This window comes from Mesoplodon densirostris, chromosome 2, assembly GCF_025265405.1.
Source record: "Mesoplodon densirostris isolate mMesDen1 chromosome 2, mMesDen1 primary haplotype, whole genome shotgun sequence".
Lineage (NCBI taxonomy): Eukaryota > Metazoa > Chordata > Mammalia > Artiodactyla > Ziphiidae > Mesoplodon > Mesoplodon densirostris.
Genome location: NC_082662.1, coordinates 108,935,673 through 108,944,682, shown reverse-complemented (window position 1 = coordinate 108,944,682; position 9,010 = coordinate 108,935,673). Strand labels below are relative to the sequence as shown.

The 9,010-nt window shown below is 42.5% G+C and overlaps 1 non-coding gene across 1 annotated transcript; it reads left to right on the top strand.

Moving 5' to 3' along the window:
- The first annotated feature begins 7,874 nt into the window (after positions 1-7,874).
- TRNAQ-CUG (transfer RNA glutamine (anticodon CUG)) lies at positions 7,875-7,946 on the top strand. The gene has a single exon. It is a non-coding gene; the product is annotated as a tRNA-Gln (tRNA).
- Positions 7,947-9,010: the final 1,064 nt, after the last annotated feature.

The following is a 9,010-nucleotide window of genomic DNA, read 5'->3' as shown; positions in this document are numbered from 1 at the left end:
AAAAAGAAAGAACCCAATCCAAAAATGGGCAGAAGTCCTAAATAGACATTTCTCCAAAGAAGACATACAGATGGCCAAGAAGCACATGAAAAGCTGCTCAACATCACTACTTATTAGAGAAATGCAAATCAAAACTACAATGTGGTATCACCTCACACCAGTTAGAATGGGCAGCATCAGAATATCCACAAACAACAAATGCTGGAGAGGGTGTGGAGAAAAGGGTACCCTCTTGCACTGCTGGTGGGAATGTAAATTGATACAGCCACTATGGAGAGCAGTATGGAGGTTCCTTAAAAAAATAAAAATGGAATTACCATATGATCCAGCAATCCAGTAGTGGTACTGGGCATATACCCAGAGAAAACCATAATTCAAAAAGGCACATGCACCCCAATGTTCATTGCAGCACTATTTACAATAGCCAGGTCATGGAAGCAACCTAAATGCCCATCGACAGACAAATGGATAAAGAAGATGTGGTACATATATACAATGGAATACTGCTCAGCCATAAAAAGGAATGAAATTGGGTCATTTGTAGAGACGTGGATGGATCTAGAGACTGTCATGCAGAGTGAAGTAAGTCAGAAAGAGAAAAACAAATATCGTATATTAACGCATATATGTGGAAGCTAGAAAAATGGTACAGATGAACCGGTTTGCAGGGCAGAAATAGAAACACAGATGTAGAGAACAAACCTATGGACACCAACGGGGGTAAGTGGTGGGGGGGGTGGCGGCAGTGGTGGTGTGAAGAATTGGGAGATTGAGATTGACATGTATACACTAATATGTATAAAATGGATAACTAATAAGAACCTGCTGTATAAAAAAATAAAATTCAAAAAAAAGAACGATGACATGAAAAACAAAATGATCACAAAATTATAATTTTAAAAATTCTCCAGGGAAAGTGCACAGCTGCCTCTAGATCCTGGAAAGATGACAAAGGTCTTATCTTTTAGAAGATTTGAGCTTTGGGAAGAAGATGTGAGATAAAATGAGAAAAAGGAAAGAACAAAGTTCCTGAAATAGTGGTCAAATGGTAGAAGTTTAAGAGTTAATTAGTGAGTATGCCTCTATGGTTGGAGATGGTAGTTGGATAATATGTGAATAGGTAATGATTGCAGCCCTAGGCTATGGTCAGTATGGCTTGGCATTGTTTTGCCTTCAGGAGTTGAAGTTTCCTGGCAGTCACAGAGTCAAGTGAAATCTGATGCCATGGAAAGATATAATAATGTTATATAGCTATGTGACCCAATTTTACAAGAAGATCCAGCTGATACTTCTATAAGAAAACATAAAATTGAAATTCAAATACCCTGGGGAAATGTGGAAGCTGTTCAGAATTAACATGAATGAGTATTTAGAAGAATCTGGGTTGGGGACCAGGAAGCATAGCATAAACTTGTAGAACTATATACATCAATGAACACAATTATGCAAAAAAGCCTTTAGTTTAGAGGAGCTTATGGTGACAAATCCACACAGCACAACCTGTCAGATCTAGGGATGCTGTCAGCAGGAAGCTGAAATTAAATATAACCAAGGTAGACTTGAAAATCTTGACTTTTCAGCAAAATATGTTGACAGGCATTGAAACTGTTCAACAGAAATATAACAGCTTTATTTGGGCTTAAGTGTATGCAAGTCATATTGCTTCTGATCCAAAAGCAAAAACAATAATGGAAGAGAAGAACATGAAATATGTTCATTGGGAAGATAGTCAAATAATAGGTTGAAAATAAGAAGGAAACCAAATATTCTCTTTCACCAGTTGAAGACATGTCAGAAACATTGTGAATCACTAAGTTTAAGTCAAGCTCTTGTATGTTAGATTTCACAACTGCTCAGTTGAATTTATTGGCTTATAACTTACTAAATGCATAAAGCTATTTATAGTAAATCTGTGCAAATAAGGCAGTTGTATGTGGGTGGAGGGGGGGAGGAGGAGGGAGAGGGAGAGAGAGAGAGAGAGAGAGAGAGAGAGAGAGAGAGAGAGAGAGAGAGATTGAACACCATTTTACTTGCATACCCCCAATCATGAATGCTCTCAAACTCCCTATGTTAGCAAGGAAGACATAACTTAATGGCTTAATTGGTGCAAGTCTCAGGGTAATCAATGATTAAATTCTAATTAATTTGTTTTGTGTATATTTCTATAGACAACTGCACTCTTAGCCATACTGAGATTGTTGGTTATAATATAGAATTATCCAGAGCCATTCAGTCTTTTCATACACAGTGATTTTTGCTTTTCCCTTATGTAATGTCCCTCCTACAAACTACAGATTAGAAATTGAGGCTTCTGAAAGAAACATCAAAAGGGCCTCAATAAAAGACTGTATCTAGTCTTAACTGTTAATAGTACAGGAAATAGACTCATGGGTACAGCTTCCAGTGTAAGCTAACATCATCACCTCAGACAGACATTTGTCAGACTGTGCAAGTGACTCCAACTTGTACAAGGATTCCTGCAAGGATTTCCGGGACTCTTTTACTCAGAAGCAGATGACTTTGTAAGGAAGTAGATTATTTACCCAAGATCAACAAAACATGAATTAATTACTGGGTCTAAATGTACCAAAAGAACTAATCAACTTGTGGTTAATATTCTCTCTTTAGTGTGCATATGAGAAAACCCCTTTTCTTTTTAATATACCTTGACTCCTCAATTTAACAGGGTCTATTTGTACAAACTGAAATGAAACATTGTTTAAATGGTATTTTATGATACCTGAGTCTTTGGAATACTGAAAAGACATCCTGGGGAAGTCTTACTATAGACTGTAAGCCAATTAAACATCAAGAAATTTTAAGAATAATGACTCTATAGAAAATAATATGGGAAATTCCCTGGTGGTCCAGTGGTTGGGACTTCATGCTCCCACTGCAGGGGGCACGGGTTCAATCCCTGGTCTGGGAACTAGGATCCCATATGCCACGTGGCACGGCCAAGAAAAAAAAAAACATATGTGTTGATTGGCTTACAAAACTATTCAGCATAATGTAACAATGGTTAAACATAATGGAAAAAACTTTTATTAAATTCCTTTATTTTTCATGATCTTGTAGTTACTTACAAATATTCAGTAAGAATCCTTATTCTTCCTACCAGAATATAATAATATATTATATTGTAATTACATTGTAATATATGACCATGCAACAGATCTTGTTAAATTTGGTGTGCAAACTCATTTTAAGGCATAAGAGCCACACTTCACTTATAGAAATGATGCCTACAAAGTCCTTTCAGAAAAATGGTCTCTCACTTGGTATACGGCTTATGGAATCCCAGGCTTACAGATACTAAAAGATGTCCCTTTCTATAGGCCACAACATTGACAAGTATGGGGATCTTAGGGAAAGAGGACCCATACAGTTTTAGGTGCAGCAGATAAATCCTGGTAGAGGTAGTCTGGATAATTATTAGTTATTGATCTCAGTAAAACTGGTAAGAGAATAAAATACTTCTTGCATTCCCTCCAAAATAAATTACAACCCTAGAGGCTTTACAAGGCTTCCAGAAAGAAGTTAACTCATAGCCTTAGTATCTAATTATATTAACTATATGTTAATAAGGATGTTTATGGACATTAATCAACATTTCTTTTTACAGCTATGCAAATAAAACTTGTCAAATAAAATAAAAATTCAAAATAATTGTATTGAACCAGAAAATTGCCAAGCACTTAGGTGAATGGAACCATGCCTCACAGGTAGAAATTTGACTACAGAGAGGAACTAGGGTAGTAAAACTGACATTTTGCCCTTTCACCATTATGAGTAAACATGTGCACCATCTGCAGTCAAGAAAATAAACACATCTAAAACCTGAGATAAACAAAAAACTTGTGGTCACCCAGTTTAGCTTTGGTGCCCCCCCCAAAATGAAAACTTAATCATTTCTTGTAAACATGGACTCTAACAAACAACCTTATTTTTCCTTCCACACTTATTAACTGCTATTCTTCTATAAAATACAGCTTTCCCTCCTCCATCTTTTAAGTATAGCACATGGATTATACTGTGTATACTACATATATATTATATGGATTCCTCTCTCATTCAGTATGTAATAATATAATCATTATTCTTTTTGATGCTTCATTGATCTCCAGTTTAAACAGGGGAACTTTTCAGGCTGGCTTCTGTGATCTTTTGACATGTCTCTACTAGTCTTTGGACACAACAAAATGTTGCAGGCTCACTTATACTTTTCTCCCCCAACACAAAATCAGGCATTTCTACAAGGGATCCCAGACAAATGGTATTTAGAAACTGACCACTAGATGAGCTCATTGCTGTGAGGTATCACTGCTTCTAGACCTTATCAGTGGGTATCATTATGTAATAGGGAAGAACAAATCTGACTCCAGATTGGATCTGGTTCTTTTACTTTAACCTTTGTATTCTATTGCTTTTGCTACAACTTAATAACTAAAAGAATGTTGCCTATAGCCTGAAATATACAAGGCAGCCCATTTTCAAGGCTCTGACCTTTAAAAGGCATAATGTCTTGTTGGAGGTTTATAGGAACACTGTGATCAGACCTACTCAGACAGTTGCAAGAACAAAGGATTGTGGCACCAAGAAATTTTCAATAACCAATCACTTTCCCTCCCCTTTCAGTATAAAAGAAGCCTGAATTCTAATTCCATAGGATGGTTCTTTGGGACATTAGTCTGCCACCTTCTCTGTCTGCTGGCTTTCTGAATCAAGTCACTTTTTCTTGTCCTAACAACTCATCTCTTAATTTATTGGCCTGTTGTGCAGCACACGGTAGAAGAGCTTGGACTCGGTAACGGTTAGTTGATATGGCTATCTCCAATTCCAATCCAACACTATAAGTTTCTTCCTCAGCTCTTTCCATTTCATAATTTTGTCCTCCATCTCCCAAGTTGATAACCTTGATTCCTGACAATATCAACATTTTTACTTATTTGCTCTATCCTACTATACACACAAGACAGCTTCAGAATTATTATAGCAATTCAACGACCAACCTTAAAGCTATTAAGTAAAGTTCAAGATGTCCTTAGGATATATCCCACTATGGGTGTACAGACAAGCACTGCTTTCAAAATTTACTTGAATTAATTATATTCTATGTGGTTACATTATCATTTGATATATAATTAAATTCTTTTGTTCTGCTTTTATTTTTTAATTTTAAGATTAGCTTTTTCATCCTCTTTTGGAATATGTAAAAGAGTGACATCATTTAAAAAATGAAAACTGTAAGATACACTTAGAAAAAATCCCCTCCCATCTCCATACCTTAGACTCCATTCCTGTGCAACCCTAGATAAAAACATTTTCATTAGTTTCTGGCCTATCCTTCCTGCAAGATAAGCATATCTATTTCCCCTTTTCCTTACATAAAAGATAGCATCCTGTTGAGATAGGCTAGGACCTAGGACCCTTTACTGGAGTGCTTGCACCTAGACAAACATCTCCTAGAGCAACAGAATACAAAGAAACTATAATGGACTAAAAATAACTGCACACCTTCACTGTTGGGACAATTATGAACAATACGCTACAAAAAGGCCACAAACCAACTGCCATTTCTGAGGTGCCTGGAGCAAAAGCAGGATACTGCACCTGATCCCTGCACACAACACCACCAAGGGGGTGGGCAGACCAATCCATGGACTGCCGCTGTTGTTACTCCTTTTAACGACCCAAGCAGCTTCTCTCTGGGAGCAAGCAAGGGCACCTTTTTCTAGGTTTCACTCCCTTATGCTGCAGCACAAGCCCCAGTAAAGCCTTGCCTGAAATTCTCATCTGGCCTCATCAATTTCTATTGACTGAAAAGTCCAAAGACCGGGATTGGTAACACTGTGTACCTGCTCTTTTGTACCTTGCCTTTATTTTCCACATAAAAACACATTCTGGAAATAACTCCATATTGATTCATAGAGATATTCCTCACATTTATGTCTGCAAAGTACTCTAGGTATGTTATGTATTAACTGGTCATTCTTAAATATGGGAAATGGGGTCCAATCATTATGAAATCATCAACCTTTGTGATCACACTCATTTCACAAGCACAGACAGCATTAGTAGGGGGAGCGTGGTTTTGAGAGCCATCTGATTTAGGGGAGAGTATGAGGGCAGGGATAGATCCCAGAAGAACCCAGCTGTAGGAGAATGCTGCTCAGCCCAGTAGCCAAACCTCCTTCCTCTGCCCCAATTGGTCCTAGTGCAGCTCCAGCTTTATCCCCAGGGATCTTCTCACAATTCTGGCACCCTCTCAGAGTTCTCTCCCCAAAAAGGCTCTCCTTCCCCCTCCCCAATTAAATTGCCTCTGCACTGGCATCTGAAGCATCTTTCTTTCATTTTTTCTTTTCCTTTCTTTTTTAGACCCAAGCTACACCTGTATATATTCTTTGTAAGTTACATGATAAAAGAATGTACAAGGAAAAATTTCAATTCTTCTCCTCCACACTAACTTCCCTAAGAGTAACCGCTGTTAACAGGACATAAACCACAGCTCTGGCTCATTTATAACTCCCCACTGAATCTGACTAATATACTTCAGTCTAAGGGGCAAGACCTTTTCTCTTCTCTCCCTTCCCACACAATGAGTGTAAGATCCCACTCTCTACTCAAGAGTTATGAGTGTCCAGACGCTCAGATGTGGGTTGTGCACAGATGATGGCGGGAGACCTGCGGCAGTCTCTGGGCCACCGGAAATTTTAAAATGAGAAGGCTGGCTGCGGAAGGTGGGACGTTCTATCACCCATTCATCTTCTGCCTGAATCCTAAAAACATTAGAAAGTTGCTTTTTCAAGCCCTTTTTTGGTTTGTAGCCAAAAGGGAGGAGCATGCTTTTTTCCCTCCATGAATCTATTTTAGTCGGTAGTTTGTCGAACTTTTAATTTCAAGGTCCTGAGTATCGCCCAGCGTTCTTTGATTTTTCTGGTATCTACGACACCCCATCATTGTGCGCGGTACCGGATGTAGCCACCAGGGGGCGATATGAGCCACTGATTTTTCCCAATTGAAGGTCTAAAGGAGAAGAGTGCTGACGGTTCACTTTCGTGGCATTTGACCAATCACCCAGGAGCTGCGCCGAACCCAAAGTTCTTCATCTTGGAGTCACCCCGGCTCCAGGGTGGTCCCGGGCGGGCAAAAGGCCCGCGCTGCCCAGGCCTCGAGCTCTGGCTATGACGCTCAGCCACTCCCTCGAGCAAAGTCCCCTAAAGGGTCCTGACCCGAGAAGCAGTCGGGCTTCTCGCGTTGATGGAAAGTGTTCCTCACCTTCCTGTCACACTGTGGCCGCTCTTCCCCATGTTCTGATAGCCTAAGCTGTGTACTGGGGCGGGCGCAGGGAAAGTGAGGACGAGTGATAGCAAAGCAGATGCAGGAAGCGGGAAAGATGAGGAGGAAGACAGCAAGGAACGCAGGAAGGAGAGAGGGCTCTCGAGAGTAGAATCGGAGGCGGAGGAGGAGGATGAGGCAATTCCACGAAGTCCCAAGGGCTGTTCTGAGGGTCTTCAGAGTTCCCAAGGCAGCGGGAATAGGACACTTGGAAAGAAGAGGAAAGGAACTTTTTTTTTCCTTGCGGTAATTTTACCTCAGGGCAGAAAACTCTAGAAATGCCGGCAGAGCAGGTGGATTTGGGGGAGCCCTAAAAGTTCTTCCCTGTCGCTCACCCCGAATGGATTTCATCTCATTCCACGACAAACAAACCTGAAGAGACGGCCGAGGGCAGGCGAGTCAGGCACCTCCTGGCGTCGCGCAGGAAGCGGGCTCGGGGCGGGGTGACGAGAGCGCCCGGCAGGAGGCCGCTCCTGGGCCCGCGGGGCTGTGCGTGGCCTGGCTCAGTGGCGGGAGCAGCGGAGCGGTCGACAGAGGGTTCCATGGTGTAATGGTGAGCACTCTGGACTCTGAATCCAGCGATCCGAGTTCAAATCTCGGTGGGACCTTTCTGTTTAGTTAGAAGAAGGGGATTTTTTACCCCTCATATGGGACGTGCTTTCCCGCTCCCGCGTCCCGGGGAGGCGCGGTCCGCGTGCTCCACGCGGACGTGGCGGGCAGGTGGAGAGACGAGCCCGCAGCGTCTCCGTTGGGCCCTGGCGACTCTGCCCGTCGCTGGCAATCGGAGGCCCCCGTCCCGCCGCCCAGGGGCGCAGCGACCGAGCCGGTGGCACCCCCTCGTCGGGTCACCCTAGGTCTCCTGGGCAAAAGGCAGAGGCTGCGCCCACTGAGTCCTGCCCCGCGAGGGCGCTTCGCACCGCACGTCTTGTAACTAACTGCGCGCTTGTCCCTGTGAGTAAAGGGTCGCGGTGCGGGGCTGTGACGTCGCCGAGCAGCCAGGGTGACAGCGTCTTAGCTTTCGGTTCGAGGGTTCCAGACCTGGATGGGAAGTACTGTATTGTATTCAGGTGCCCTATTTTATTCAGAATTTTAACTCATTCTATTCCAGTTTATTCCCATTTTATTCAGAATTTCTCGCTCTTAAGTCTCCATTGGACACGAAAAGGCACTATTAGGCTAAGATTTGAACCTGGACTCCAGGAAATCTCATCCCTTCATCCCAAGCTCAGCCAGAAAAGGGAGCCCGGGCTGCGGATTCCGGCGTCTGAGGAGAGCAGGGATCCCTGACCCACCTCCCCCCAGGCCTTTGAGACACGCGCAGATCTTATAGTCAAGGCTAGACTATAGCGAATATGCCGTGTTTGGTTTGATTTGAGTTGGGAACCACATTCATTTTTTTTAATCATTATAAAATTAATGTTTAAAATGTCGCCTCTAGACACTGAAAACACAATGTAACAAATGAACCCAGCCAAATGCCCCCAATTAGAGGAGAAGGTTGTTCTTGGAGCCGCAGGCGCTCTCCTCAGGGTGGGCGGCACCGGGAGCGTCAGCGAGGGCGCAGCTGGAGGGAATGCTGACTCCAGGCCTTGGGGGTCTCGGGCGGAGTCTGGGCGTCCTCAGAATGTGGAGTCCTCCGGTGAGGTGTGCGCCTCGCCACCTCGCCCGCCTG